The following is a 16,085-nucleotide window of genomic DNA, read 5'->3' as shown; positions in this document are numbered from 1 at the left end:
ATACTGTGTTTTTTTTTCCGGCAATAGTCTCGGTGATCAATTGTTGTCAAAACAAGTGACGAGGAGTAAGAGTATGAGGAGGAATATCGGAAGCTATTCATATTGTTGACGTCAATAGGAAGGAAAAACAGCTTCCTTCTGCTGATTTTGGCAAGCTCTGATTGCTGGAGAGGGGTTGTGGGCATGGTGGTACATGCAGCAGTCGCTGCATCAAGATGTAACACTAAATGGTTGTCACGCTTTTCCTATGCCACTTGGCTGCAGAACTCTCACTGCTTCTACCTCGCTGTCTGACGGGCACACTGCTACACTGCTGTTTCACAGGTATGCTTCAATCCTGCTGCCTCAAGGGCAAGCTGCCACCTTTGCCTTCTGTTGATGACAATGCCCCCCTTCACCTGGCTCCTACATGCGATTGACTACATCATCATCTACATTAGTTTCTTCCTCACTAATGTCACCCTCGCCTGTCTCTTGTGCACATCCTTGACCTCTTGTAAAACATGCACCCACCTGACTGTGATCATCGGTAGTTGCACACCTAGAGGAGTCTGCAGCAGACCTCTCCTTCAAGTCTGTGCTGGCCTATAACTGTTTACTGCTGTTAAAAAGGTCATCCAAGCTGAATTGCGGAGAAGAGCCGGTGGTATACATTATTTGGCTAGCAGAAGGAGCAACAAAAGCAAGAGGCAGGCTCAGGACAGTTGAGAAAAAAGAGGCAGTACCTGGACCATGCCAACAAAGCGTGGTGTCAAAGGAACCCACGATTTCTGGATGTGTGTATCTGTTGTCACTTGTGATGATGTTGAAGAGTGAGTCAACCATTCCAATACAGCTGGATTGTTAGTCAAAGCACAAACGCTGAATGACAGTGGCAGCTCTTGCCCGTTGTGGCTACTGCTACATCCAATTCATCTTCTGCTGCTACTTGTGCCGACTACAACATTTTTGCCACTGTCTATTACTTTAGAGGGCCCAGGCACTGTCTGTTGGCCATAGTGTACACAAATTGTATCAGTAATGTAAAAGATTAACTGTGAATGTGCCAGCAGTTCAACAAGATGCAGAAGGCAATATACAGTATTACACCGCACTTTAATACTGAGGCACAGTAATTCTATGTAGAATTTAAAAGATTAACTAGGATTGTGGCAGCAGGTGAAGAAGATTCAGACGGCGATATATTACAAAGCACTTAAATAATGAGGCACAGTAATTCTGTGTATAAATTAAAAGATTAACTGTGAATGTGCCCGCGGTTCAACAAGATGCAGACAGCAATATATTACACCATATTTTAATACTGAGGCGCAGTAATTCTATGTATAAATTAACAGATTAAAGCCTCATTCACAAGTCAGTGTTCGGTCAATGATCTCCATCAGTGATTGTGAGCCAAAACCATTGGAACCCCTACAGACATTAGTTAAAAGGGAAAGATCTGCACCTGTTCTGTGTTTATAACTGCACTTGGTTTTGGCTTACAATCACTAATGGAAATCACTGACCGAACACTGACTGTGTGAATGTTGCATAACTGTGAATGTGCCTGCAGTTCAGTAAGACACAGATGGTGATATATTACAAAACACTTTAATACTGAGACACAGTAATTTTATGTATAAATTAAAAGATTAACTCGGAATGTGGCAGCGGGTGAACAAGATAAAAAACATTGCAATTACACTCAACCTACACTTTCCCTGAAGTCTCCCTATGCTCAGTGTCTAAAACCTCTCCCTATGATCTCCCTACAAAGTCTTTCCTTATCCAAGTAAAAGCTTTCTGAAACACTGTTCATAGCGGATAAGATCTTGGTAAGTTTTTTCCTGATCTCAGCTCATAGTAAAATGGCAGAGACCAAGTGAGATAAGGCTTTTCATAAGCTTTGACATCACAAGGGATGGCTATCTGCTGGCTGTACAGCATTATGAGTGATCTCGTATTCCTGGCCTTCTTACTTTCACTTTTTAAGACTTGCAACAGCCATTTCAAGAAAAATAATCGCAAGGAGATTCGGAATTGTGGAGAATCAAATTTTTCCCTAAACTTTGGATCACATTCCACTTCAAATGCTTTGATTTGGTCAACACTACTATCAACTATACAGATCTAGAGAACAGTATTTAGAGAACATTCCTAACATTTTATTTGAATCTTATGATATGGTAATAATATGCTTGATATTATTACAGATTTTACCTAAGTGATATGAAATAAGTTTGTGTTAAAAAGGACAAAAGCCTTATAGCAGCTTTATTGGCTATCCAGAAAAGTTATGTTTTCAAGCTTTCAGAGGATAGAAATACCTTAATCAGGCTGTATACAAATAAATGACAGTGAGAAAGGCACATGACTCAAAAGATGTTACATAAATTTTACATGGGGTGATACTGTTCTGCATTAGGATAAGAAGGAGCAATAAAGCTAAAGTTATTGTTATAGATGGACAAGTGATATATTCTGCCTAGGATTGTCAACAAGTTCCATGACTTGCTAACTACATATGTAAAATCCATACATTCTACTTACTTTCTTTATTAGAGTTGCCTTTTTCATGGACTGGATATCTATTAGAGGACAATAAAACTTCCACACTCCTTATCTATATTTGCAACAACAATTAGTGCTAAAATGACATGATCACTATTTTATATGTCAATGGGGTCCATCGGGAAAATGTTGGTGTCTGTCTTGTCTGTGAAAATGAAAATATGAATGCAGATTTGCAGTGGCATTAAAATAATTGTTAAAAGAGCAACATTCATCACTAGGGAAAGCTATACAACTTCTGACTAGATAGCAGCTGTATATTAAAAGTCTCCCCCTTCACAGTAGACTCTCCTAGTTTAGCAACAAACAAAACCTCCCAGAACAGTCAAAACATTGTGGTTGGAACAATACACTGGTACATTTGGGGTGCCCATTTCCTAAAAAGTTGACTTAACCCCATATTCTTGGGAATATTAAAAGATACACCATAAAATTAGGCAAAAGAATGTTGAGAAAATATTTTCTACTGATTAAACCTTCCCTGGTGGTTTAATGAAGTGGAGAGCTCAAGGTCACTAACTTTGGGCTATTATGAAGTGGAAGATAATAGTTCAGGTCATTTTTCAGAAGACACATTCCCCCTTGGGGAGTTATTCTCATCCTCTAAGAGAGCGATATCCCTAGGCAAAACATACCACATAGTGTTAGGTGGATGACAGTTTAATGTTCCAACTACTATTTACTTTTCATTATAGGCTTCCTTAATTTTGGAAACTGTCTGTTAAATTGCCAACAATGAAACAATGAGTTGTTTGCTGTTCTGTGGGGATGTGAACATCAGGCTCCACCCTCCTAAGAATAAGGATTTACAAAGCATAGTATGATGAAATAGTGTGCACATGACAAATTGACACACATGTATACATTCAATGGCAGTCTAGCTTTTCTTGGAATCTTCACTGCAATACAGTTAATCTGTCCACAATTTTGCTGTCAACGGTGTGATCCGTGAATTGTGTGATCTGCACTTCAACACCTTGTGTGGTTGTCAGGCCCAGATACAGGGAAAAAATTTTAATACAGAAAACACAATTTTTTTCCCATAATCTATCCACATGCTTGCTGTCAACGGTGTAATCCGTGAATTGCATGATCTGTGCTTCAACACCTTGTGTGGTTGTCAGGCCCAGAAATAGAAAAAGAATTAAAATACCGAAAACACTATTTTTTTCACATAATCTATCCACATTTTTGCTGTCAACTGTGTAATCAGTGAATTGCGTGATCTGTGCTTCAACACCTTGTATGATTGTCAGGCCCATATATAGAGAAACATTTAAAGTACAGAAAACAATTTTTCTCCCATAATCTGTCCACATTTTTGGCTGTCAACGGTGTGATCTGTGAATTGTGTGATCTGCGCTTCAACACCTTGTGTGGTTCTTAGGCCCAGATATGGGTAAAAAAATTATAATACAGAAAACACTATTTTTCTCCCATAATCTATCTACGTTTTTGCTATTAACAATGTAATCTGTGAATTGCGTGATCTGTGCTTCAACACCTTGTGTGGTTGTCAGACCCAGATATAGGGAAAGAATTATAATACAAAAAACACTATTTTTTTCCCCATAATCTATCCACATTTTTGCTGTCAACGGTGTAATCCGTGAATTGTGTGATCTGTGCTTTAACATCTTGTGTGGTTGTCAGGCCCAGATATAGGGAAAAAATTATAATACAGAAATCACTATTTTTTTCACATAATCTATCCACATTTTTGCTGTCAACGGTGTAATCTGTGAATTGCATGATCTGTGCTTCAACTCCTTGTGTGGTTGTCAGGCCCAGATATAGTGAAAAATATAAATATAAACTACGTTAGAAAACATTGTCTGTACTGCAGATTCCAATAATCTGGGCGTAAAATAGTGTCTATATTCTGTGGTGTTCTGTGACATATACAAAAACATCCACTGTACCCAGCTTCATGCCCAACTTAGCTGGGCGGCGCAGGACAACAATGTCAAAGTCTGATCAGTGCGAACAGTTGTTTGGTTGGATTGCTGAAGCACCACCCTCTCTTCCACCAAGTCCAGTCTCTGTAGCCAAGAGTCTGGTCAACCGAAACCTCACTATTTTTATGTATTTTATGTTATTTTAAGTCATTTTCCTATCCATATTAAGTCATATTCTTAAATATATAGAGGCAAATATGGCAGATACAAAAACTGAAGGGTAGAAACATTGTCCTATTTTATTGTTTACATTGAATGCCGAATATGAAATGTTTTTACCTATACCAATAAACCACATCATTATAGTTCTTACTTCAAAACTATCAGTATCTTGGCCACTTTCCAATGTGGGCCGTGCCATCTTATGCAACTTCAGCATTTTGTCCTATAAAAGGAGAACTTTGACTGGAGCCTTTTATGCCTTGAGCTGAACAATCTACACAATGAAGATTATCTTTTTCTTGGTGCTCGCTGGTCTCAGCCTCTCTCATGGTATGTACTGTAGATATAATATGGTAGATTGTACCATACAGTTGAAACTTATGGCTTTTACATAAATGAACGTTGAACTGACGTTGCTTTTCTTGTTTCCTATTTGTGGTAAGGCTTTGAATGTATACAGAAACTTCAAGCAGAGACTAGTCTGAAGTGCATGCCAAATGCATTAAAGGTAAGAATCTTGAAGTCAAAACTGCTATTCACATATCTATAATAATAATAATTACTAATGTGATTTCTTCAAGAATAATTTATTTTTGTAAAATAATAACTTTGTACTTTTTACTTTGTTAACAGTGATGTTTATTATTTTGTTTAGGTGGTCACAATGGTTTAACTCTCACATTATTTTAAGGGAACTTGTTATATTGAACTTACATTTCCCATTCATATAAATTTCTGCTCATTCTGGGCTTTAAAGTCAATGAGACGGACCTATCAGTGATTGACAGCCTTCCCTCTATGACTTTGTACTCAGAGATAGCTGACAATCACGGAGGTGGTCCTTTGAAGTCAAGGACCACCTCCTTGACTTCAAAGCCAAGAAAAGCAGGAATTTAAATACATATTAAATTGAATCTTTGCCCTCAAAACTGATTCTGCTCAGATCCTCCTGTTCTATAACATGCTACTAACAGTTTACTCTGCATTTTTATGGTTTTATATGTTGCACATAAATATAATGATTTGATCTGATCATATATTTATAAACATTATTATACCTAGAATAACATATAATTTACTTGTCTTTTCTTAACTAGATTGCTCCAACATTTCTTGAAAAATTGGTATACTTTCTGTGTAACTATAAAAAAGGGGTAAGTGTCTCATATAGTGTCAGTCTTTAATGACAATGAAAACATATAAGGACATAGCTTGCACTTTTAAATCAAAACACAAACGGCAAGAAACTCTGCTGTCAGTAGCATTCAGAGCCTTTGTGGGGTTTCCAGCATCCTCTATGGTATTTGTTATGGCAAGAAAACTGCAGTTTACAGTGTTTTTCTTTATTAAACAATACCAGAACCTCAAAAGAATTCCCAAAAGATATGTTTAATAACTTATCCAGCATTGCTACTATGGCTCAAATGTGAACAGAGTCTAATAAAAGCATTACCAGCAGACAGTTTTTATATTGTTTTTTAGGTTCAATACTCACTTAAACAAATTACTATCACTAGAAAATAACCTACTGCTTAAATCATGATACAATGCTAATGATTAATCTTTCTCTATCTATGTGGAAGGAAAGGAAGATGAAGGAATAAATATCTATAAACCTCAAATATTTCTAAATCTATAATTCAGAATCACGATACTATAAGAATGATTTATAACTTAAGATAACATCACATGCTTGTACATCCTAAACCAGAAAGTGTTAACCATTTTTACCAAGTCCTCTACATTATTTGCTTGAAAACAAGTAACTACATAACTTTGCTTAAAGGGGTTATCAAATTTTATCTAAATATAATATATTTTATATTGTAATTCCTTATGACTTTCAAGACCTGTTCTTGTTGACAGTGAATGTAATTATTGAATATTCAGAGGCTGATATAGTGGCCTGAACATATGCTGTTCACATAGATACAGGACAACATCCCAGGATAAAGAGTAACGACACAGACAATCATATAGTGCAAGACCGTGGCTAGGATAAAACTGAGACAGAAAACGTATTACAGAGTTTAAAAATTCTCTGTGTTCAAAATAATAAATCCAATCAGCTATGTAATCTAAGGTGTTAAACAGAGAACAATTAGATTTTCAAAAATGTACATACATTTTATTTTAATTACACTCAATTGTTATTCCTCAGATTGAAAACAATAAAAAAGAATTTGAAGACGCTCTCCGTGAATTGATAGAAATACTGGTAAGAAACAAAAGTTCAGTCTCTGAAGTGTTAAGGAAAGTAACATAGTAACAATATTTATAGAATGTATTGTAATAATGTTTTACACTTAAATGTTTGTACAAACATTTTATTTTGGCAAAGTGTACAAATCCCCCTTTGGACATTTAGGGGTTCATGTATGAAATCAAGTTTTGTGACACAAAAAAGTTGCAAATCATGGCAACTGAGACATTTTAATAGCAACTGCAAGATATTTACGATATTTTGTGATCCTCGTCACTTTTCATATTATTCTATGTTTAAGCACTAAAAGTGAGATTAGACCTGTATTATGGCTCACTTCATATGTGCAACTGTTGCAAAGGTAACAAAAAAGTCATGATTCACACCAGACAGCCCCCTGGTGTACTTTTAAACCTAAAGGTGTAAACCACATTACACTTATGCCAAATATATCAATGAGGTACACAAGTTAATAAATTTGGTGCAGGCAAACATAGCAAAGCCAGCCTTGACGGTAACAAAAAATTAAATGAAAAATGAAAAAAATGACCCCCTTAATATATTAATGTATATTTTAGACACATAAATAGTTTTTTCTTAACCAAAATTGTTCTTCATGCGGATATATTTACACTAAGAAAAGTTGTTACACACATTTTTGACTGATAATCTGTTAGATTTCAACAATTAAGTTGTTTAGTTGTTTTGCGGAATTATTTATATCAATTTCTGTAGCACAACTTCTGTGTATGACTTTACCCCAATTGAATTGTTCCTCTACTAATTTTGGTGCTTAGCAGTAATGGGGAGGATTTACAGATATGTCCTTTGTGGAGAAATTTTAATCCTGTCTAAAATAACTGATTCAAGATGGAAATGGATGTAAAATGGGCATAATGGATGCTTAAAATACTTGATCCATTTTTTTCCTTTTTTTGTTTGTTTTCTATTTTGACAGACCTGTAAAGGAAACCAGGATATGAACCTACCCTTTATTTTTTTCAGCTTGCATTCTAAATAATGTTAATATTATATAGAATATAATCGCTAATGTATTATTAATACCTAATGTCCTATAATAACTTTTTTTTCTGCTACTTTAACAGGAATGTGCGGGCTGTACTGCAAATAAACTTATTGGCACAAATGTCACAGTTGTACGTGAATATAGATAAGTAAAGCTGATGATCTACCTTCCATATTATGTTATATGCTTTAGTTAAATGCTGCTGATTTAAAAAGAATTGTAAAATGTAGTCCCTGTTTTAGTTCAGAAATAAACAAACAATTCTAATAATATATTGCAGCTATTGTGTTATCCTGCTGAACATCTTTTAGGGTGTTGTAACACATAGCTTTTAATGGCATTTTTTGGTGACACTTTTGAGCCAGATCTAGTGAGTTCAAAGGGAATGTGCAATATAAAGGAAGGGTTTACATTTCTCCTTCCTGATGGATCCAGTTCTGACTTAAAAAAAACAAAAAACCAATAAACAAAATTGCCATCATAAACAACCACGAAAACTGAAGCAAAACTGCTACAAAGAAATTGTGAGTGACTCCACCCTTACAAAGTGTTTCCAGTGCATTAAACAATTATTGTACCATTCTACCCCACAGTGGTGCCATTTATTTGTGCTTTAAAAAAATGTTAGCTGAAGGGTTATAATTGCTGATATTAGGTAATTTGATCTCTAATGGTAATTATAGAACTTTGTATCTTACAATAGGAAGATCTTGTAGGAGATATTGGAGGGGCTGGAAAAGAGGCAGTCTATGAAATCCTAAAAATTGCTGTAAGTTTTTATTCTATTTATTCTATAGTGGGAAAATCATTAGTGAAAAATATAAAATGAAATGGAAATTATAAACATTTAGTCTATCTATCTATCTATCTATCTAACATATGCTGCAATTAACATATACAATACCTAAACAGCTTGTATTTTTTACTACAGGATAAACAAAAATTAACTGGACCTGTGGCAAACTTAGCATGCAGCCTGGTAAGGACACAATTATACATTTAAACTTTGGAAAAGAGTTATCAAAACTGGTATAATGAAAAACTTGCTACAATGTCCTTAGCAACCAATCAGATTACACCTATCAATTTTAGAGGTCCTTTGGAAAATAAAAGGATCGATCTGTATTGTTGCCTCTGGCAACTAAGCCATGTTTCCTTTGCACCAGTTTTGATAAATCCTTTGTGTTTTATCTGATATCATGTGTTCTTTGATTATATAGAAAGAAGATGAGAGTTTATTGCTTTTGTAAAGCCTCCACAAACCATATCCATTAACCATATAATTTTTGGACAGTAGTGCATGTCTATATATGACTGCTGCAGTCTTGTAACCCAACTTCAGGAGCAGGATTGAAGCATTGCATCTCAGAATACCACATTTCTTATTAGGCACTCAACACATATGTCCTCCATCCGATTCCCTGTAACGACCTGACCCAGGGAAAGCCAAATAGCGCAGGATAGAAAAGCACTGCATACTCAGTTTTTCTACTGAATCCGGGTACTGAAGTGCAGTTCATATAAATCAGTTGTAAACGACTGCCGGCATAAAATAGCGGATTGGACATAACTGATATATATGTAAATTGGGTCTTAGTTTAAGTAATATTAGGAAGGACAAATTAATAAAACAGAAATTATATCGGAAATGTTGAGGAAAACTATAAGGGAATTATGAAAAGGTCACTAATTCTTAACTTTAGGCTTACTCTAAAACACCTCTATGCTTACACAAACTGGTCATTCAATGCATATAAAAGATTTTCTAACATATGCACAAAATGGAGAGGTTTCCAGGACTTGTCCTCTTTAGGCTGGAGCTGCACCTACACTTTTTGTAGCACATTTGATAATATGTGTCAGGGGCACTGCAAATAGTTACATAAAAGTTAATTTACTGCTTTGGACAATAGCTATATCTCAATAGTTACAATCAAAGTTCTACAAAAGTTAAGGTGCTTCCCCAGTCCAATTCATTATTATATGAATGTTATGGTTGTCTTTTTAACTAACAAAACATAATATAAAAGTGAAAGTTTGCCTCTAGTGAACTTAGACATTAACACTTACAAGCTATGTAAACCTTTACATTAGGCCGAAATGCACACGGCCGTTTTATTACGGCCGTGAGCGGTCCGTGGAACCGCGGCCTGGATTCCTGCTGAGAGCAGGAGCGCACGGCGTCATTGGTTGCTATGACGCCGTGCGCTCCCTGCTGCCGCCACAGTACAGTAATACACTGGTATAGATCATACCAGTGCATTACTGCATTGCGGCGGCAGCAGGGAGCGCACGACGTCATAGCAACCAATGACGCCGTGCGCTCCTGCTCTCAGCAGGAATCCAGGTCGCGTACCTTCTGATTTCAGAAGGATTGGCTAAAAGTCTAAAATCTTACAGGAAGGCTGGACTGGACAGATAACAAACAGATGGTGAGAAGATTAGGCAGTTGTATTTCAACATGGTCTATGTTTTTCACTAGGAGATAAGCCTCCATCAGATACTTCTAATGACATCTTCCTCTCACTATTGAAATAATTATCCTCACTCAAGCCAATCTCGAGTACTTCTTTATAGGTGATTTAGGGCAAATAACCAAAAGCTATGTTTGAGCTACTGGATATCACTTGCATGGTCAGCAGAATAGGAAATAACAGCAATACTCTGGAAAAATTGATACACTTGATTTCCCTTATTAGCCAAAATAATAGAATTAATAAAGAATGGGATCTAGTCTGGATGATCGGCAAATATTTGTATAAGAATTTGGTGTAAACTTAATTACCTAACATATATACGCAAAGATCCATCAAACGTAACCAGCGCTTGAATGTCTTTTTGTTTTCCTAAAAACAAGGGAAACATAGGGAGCATGTGATGACCTTGCCTGTCCATTTTGAAATTGTAGAAAGTGTAATGGTCAGCAATTTAAATGCATCATGATAAAAATTCAGTATATGACAAATTGGTAGGATTTACTTGTCTATTAGAGTAGCATTGTTTTAAATAAATATTTACTTAGGCCAGTATTTTGTGTCTATAAATCGTCCTATTTTTTTCTAGCTCAAAGGTCTTGGTACTCCTGGTGGTCTTGTTAATCTTAGAGGGATCCTGAGTGGTGTCTTGGGTTAAGTCAAGAACTAAACTCCTAGCCGTCAACGAAACATGGTACATTTTTATAAAAGACACAAATTCACATTCAAATAATCCCCAATATGACAACAGAAATGTTTTATTTCAATAACTGCAGCTTGCTAACATTATAATTTAGTAGAAGGCAGAACTCTTGTACATTATTAGAATTTTTTTTAGCAAAATTCCTTTCCTATCTTCTTTTTATATACAGCTCAAATTACTGTATTCTGCATTGCGCCTACTTAGGCATATTACCTTTAAAAATTATTTTGCAAAAATTTCACGACTGTCCTATTTTCTTATCCATATTAGAAAAATAAATCTGTAATTTCATTAGTCTCAATAAACAAAACAGTTGTTGTTATACATTGGGGGAGATTTATCAATGTTTTACACCACAATAGCGGCATGAAAAATTATAGATTGTGGAGCGTGCCATATTTGCACCACAATTTGAGATATTTGGAGCTTCTTGTCACTTTTCAAAAATGGTGTAAAAGGAGGTGGAGCATAGAGGGAGAAGTGAAGCATCTGTGCCCCGTCAGATTTAATATAATTTACTCCTGAAAATTGTATGGTATATGTGATTAATGCAAGGTAACAAAAATGAAAAGATGTCCTTACTGTATTTTCCAGGTTCTGGGACAAGTAGGTAGGAATTTAGCAATTTATTTTCAACAGAATTCTAGAAAAAAAAATACAAATTTTGCAAAAAAATTATTTTTGTGCAAAAATATTTAACAAACTACATAAATACCATCTGATACCACGATTTCAGGAGGATAACTATTGAATGCGTATGGGGTTTACCAGACTCTCCTCTGACAGCAGATATCATGGGAAGGAATTATTGGACCTGTTGGAATTTAATATGTCCTATCCTTTATGCCCATAGTCGATAAGCCTTAGCCACAAGTGTCTGGCAGTAACGTTTTCCCTTTTCCTCATTTAAAACAAATGCATGCCTAACCAATCTGAGTGTCCATTTGTATGGAGGGACCAGGGGTCATATCTGTCAACTTATATGCTATATCTACTTTCCTCCTGATCCCTTCTATTTCTGCATTGTAGGCAGATGATTGGATACAGTTTTGCCAGGAGGGTAGGCCTTAGGGCTTAACAATAGGTCTCCTTTTGCACAGAGAAACATAGTAAATGCCCTTGCTGAAGCTACCTGCATACTCCCAGACACGGGTCTGATCTGTAGTTAGTGAGGAGGGAGGAATATGGGTAATCACCTGGGACAAATAGAAGAATTCGTTATATATTCCCTAAAGTTTTGATTGCAATATGAGAAAGTATAGTAGATGTGGATTGTAATTGAGGAACTGCTGGTACTTTTTCATTTTTAAATTATAACATTTAAAGGGGTTATCTCATGACTAATGTAAAAAATTAAAATCAGTCATCATATAGTACATAACAATACCTTTCTAACATAGCTAGAACCAGCCCTGTACCTCATATGGATCCAGATATCTTCCCATTCATTGCTCTGATAGATTTATATTAGGTGGCAGCTCAAGGGGAGTATATTTTCTGCTGCAGCTAAGGAGGCATGTGCATGCTTTCCGTACAACAGCTCAGGAGGCAGTTGATAGATGAAACTGAGCATGTGCGTCCTTCTCACTGACCAGATCAATGAAAAAAACTAACTGCCGGTGGTGCTATACAGATACATTTTATTGAACAACCTAGTGGACATGCTAAATTTTGAATTACATGCAATTACAAAAGTATTCATATCCAGGTGCTGGTTTGAAATCTGGTAAATATATATCGTGGGGCAACCCCTTTAATGTTTATTTTCTTATGGAAGAAGTGTAGTAATTGTAAAATATTGTGTCTCTTGAAGGTTACTCCTTCTGTGTGCCTAGAAATGTAGTATCTTCTTCAACCACAAACTGTTTCCAGGTTCATTATTATCTCTTTATGCCACTTTTTTACATGAAAAAGTTTCAAACTAAGTGTTTATGACTTCTCAAATATCATTCGCAACAAAAGTGGCATTTCTGCATCACCTTCGCCCTTTTCCTGAAAAAAGGGCATGGTGAGGGTAGGAAGGAGGCGGATTCACCGGGCCTGGAAGATTTATCTTCATTTGCTGCTGTAGATTTCATTCTGGCACTGACTGCCAGAGGATGCGTTTAACGTATGAAGAGGCCAGCAGAGGCGTACATAGAAATCACTGGGCCCCATAGCAAAAATCTGAATTGGGCCCCTTAACCCCGCCCACTACCCACCATGGCCCCTCCCACTTCCTGACCTGGCTCCTCCCGTGCCACACCCCCATTAAATAAATTTATACATGACCTACAGAAACTGTTAGGGTCCATTCACACGTCCGCAAAATGGATCCGCATCCGTTCCGCAATTTTGCGGAACGGGTGCAGACCTATTCATTTTCAATGGGCCCGGAATGTGCTGTCCGCATCCACATTTGCGGATCCGCACTTCCGCATCCGTGCTTCCGTTTCCGCCAAAAAATAGAACATGTCCTATTCTTGTCCGCAATTGCGGACAAGAACAGGCATATTCTATTAGTGCCGGCAATGTACGGTCCGCAAATTGTCGTTTTCCGTGTTTTGCGGATCCGTGGCTCCGTGTATCCGCAAAACACATTGCGGACGTGTGAATGGAGCCTAGGGGTTTCCTGGGGTGACCTGTCACATGGGATATCTGCTGCAGCCTGCAGGTCTCCTTATTTGGGGTGCCCTGTTAAAGGGAATCTGTCACTAGCAATTTACCCCAATTTTTTTTTCATGAATCCATGTTTAACAGAGTACCTTTTTTCCATCTGTCTTGTTCTTTGATTGTCAGTCCTGTCATTTCTTCAAAAAATCGATTTTTATGATATGTAAATGACGCTGTAAGGAGCCCAGAGGGGCGTTATTCTTTCTCCACGGTGCCCAGGAACGCCCCTCTGAAGTGCCGTGCCCGGCTAAATTTGAAAACTAATAACGCCTCCAAGACAAGTTCATCTAAATGACATATCATAAAAATCGATTTTTTGAGAAATGACAGGACTGACAATCAAAAGAACAAGACAGATGGAAAAAAAAAGGTACTCTGTTAAACATGGATTCATGAAAAAAAAAAAAAAAAGTAAATTGCTAGTCGGCCGGGCCAGGCACTGCTGCAGGGAGTGGGACGAACGAACGGTACTTCACTTGACTGAGTCTGAGACGAGTGACTTACTTCAAGACTCAAGTTCAGGCCAGCCAGCCAGGGACACAACCGGTGCACTGCTCAGTGCTCACTCACAGTACTACTCACCACTGCTTCAGAGTTCAGAATCTTCCTCCGGACTCCCTCTCTCTCCTCAGCTCAGGGCAGGCACTGACTCGTCTCTGGTGAAGGGCCGGCCCGACGGCGAAGTTCGAGCCGATTCTCCCGCCCGCCCCTTGCGCCACTGGCCAATCAGCAGCTGCCTCAACAGAGTTGCCTTGTGCTGATTGGCCAGCGGCACGAGCGCCACATGCAGGCTGGTGTTTGATCCTGATTCCGGCAGACGGTCAGGAAGAGGTCAGGTCAGGGGAGGGGGGGGGGGGAGGTGCGGCGAGGCAAAGATGAGTTGATGTTGGGGCTGGGCCCTGGGGAGAAAAAAGCAATTAGCCGGCTGCAGCAGGTCATGAGTGGGCGGGGCCAAATAGTGTGGGCGGGGCCTTCTCTGCGCTACGGGCCCCCCAGTGCCGCGGGCCCCATAGCAGTGGCGTGGTCTGCCTCTATGGGCGGTACGCCACTGAGGCCAGCACTTTGTAATAAATCAGTTGTATCATACAGTAGTGTAGAAGATTTCACATATCGCCATAAAACATCAGTCTTTGATAAATCTTCCCCTTTATTTCAAGCTTCAGGTCAATACATACCAGGCAATGTTGTACAGAAGGGATGAGCAAATTGATGGTAATATATTGAATTTGTCTTATTAGGAAGAGTTCTTCTCCTGTGAGGGTCTTTCCTTGCAATTGAAAAAGTGCCTACATGTTGTTTGATTGACAGAGCAGGACATCTCACACAGACCTGTCAATTTCTTGTGAAGATTAGGATGTCACTGCCAGCAGAAGAATCATAGCCTCTGGTTAGATGGCTGTCTTTCATTATAAAACACCAACTGAACGCTTTTTCACCTATGGGATCAGCCACTCACAGAGGAAGAACACTTGCTAATGAGATTAATTGATTTGGTCATCCCCATGTTACATAGTAGTATTGCATATTCATTGGGCCCAAAAACTTTTTTTAATATCTTATGCTCAAAAGTTGTGTGCATTGTGTTACACCTACAATACTAATCCATCTTTTATTTATCTACTTTTTCTAGCTCTGGACGCATGTAGCTGAATAGAAGAAGTTGCAAAAAAAAAAAGAAAAACACATCAAAAAAGTCATATTTCTTGATGATTAATAAAATTATTTCTTATAAATCTTCTATTTTCAACAAATCAATAAAATATTTCCAAAGCTATACTGACAGTGTTTGACTGAGGTTCCTTTTTATAAATAGAGGAACGATTCTGAATTTGTGAGCATTTACAGAACATGTGCATGGTCTCTTAAAACTGTATCGTATTCATTCTTCTTCTCTTTGCACACATTCAATATATCACGAGTAGTAAGTAGGGTTGAGCGAACCCGAACTGTAAAGTTCGGGTTCGTACCGAACTTTAGGATTTTTGGACCCCGGAATTGAACCCGAACATTTCAGTAAAAGTTCGGGTTCGGTGTTCAGCGCTTTCTTGGTGCTTTTTTAAAGGCTTCAGATATGCCAATCAACAAGCGGTTAACTGTGTGCCCTTAGAAGCCATCACAGCCATGCCTACTAATGGCATGGCTGTGATTGGCCAGTGTAGCATGTGACCCAGCCTGTATATAGGCTGGAGTCATGTAGCGCTGCACGTCACTCTGCTGTTACTAGTGTAGGGAGAGGATGCGGCTGGTGATTTAAGGGAGAGAATAGGACTGAATCTTTGTTCAAAACGTGAATTTAACTCAGCGATCTACATACATTTTGTTGTGTGGGTGCAGGGCAAAATCTTTTTATCCT

At 37.8% G+C, this 16,085-nt stretch overlaps 2 long non-coding RNA genes across 2 annotated transcripts; both read left to right on the top strand.

The window, feature by feature from the left end:
- The first annotated feature begins 4,924 nt into the window (after window positions 1–4,924).
- On the top strand, window positions 4,925–6,878 carry LOC120978940. Its single transcript, XR_005774213.1, has 4 exons — window positions 4,925–5,003; window positions 5,117–5,181; window positions 5,771–5,827; window positions 6,835–6,878. It is a non-coding gene; the product is annotated as an uncharacterized LOC120978940 (long non-coding RNA).
- Window positions 6,879–8,845: 1,967 nt separating this feature from the next.
- On the top strand, window positions 8,846–15,478 carry LOC120979533. The gene is made up of 3 exons (XR_005774314.1): window positions 8,846–8,882; window positions 10,967–11,071; window positions 15,363–15,478. It is a non-coding gene; the product is annotated as an uncharacterized LOC120979533 (long non-coding RNA).
- The last annotated feature ends 607 nt before the right edge of the window (window positions 15,479–16,085 follow it).

The sequence above is a fragment of the Bufo bufo genome, chromosome 9, assembly GCF_905171765.1.
Source record: "Bufo bufo chromosome 9, aBufBuf1.1, whole genome shotgun sequence".
Lineage (NCBI taxonomy): Eukaryota > Metazoa > Chordata > Amphibia > Anura > Bufonidae > Bufo > Bufo bufo.
Note: the sequence above shows the minus strand (reverse complement) of the source record. Positions and strands in the feature narration are given on the sequence as shown.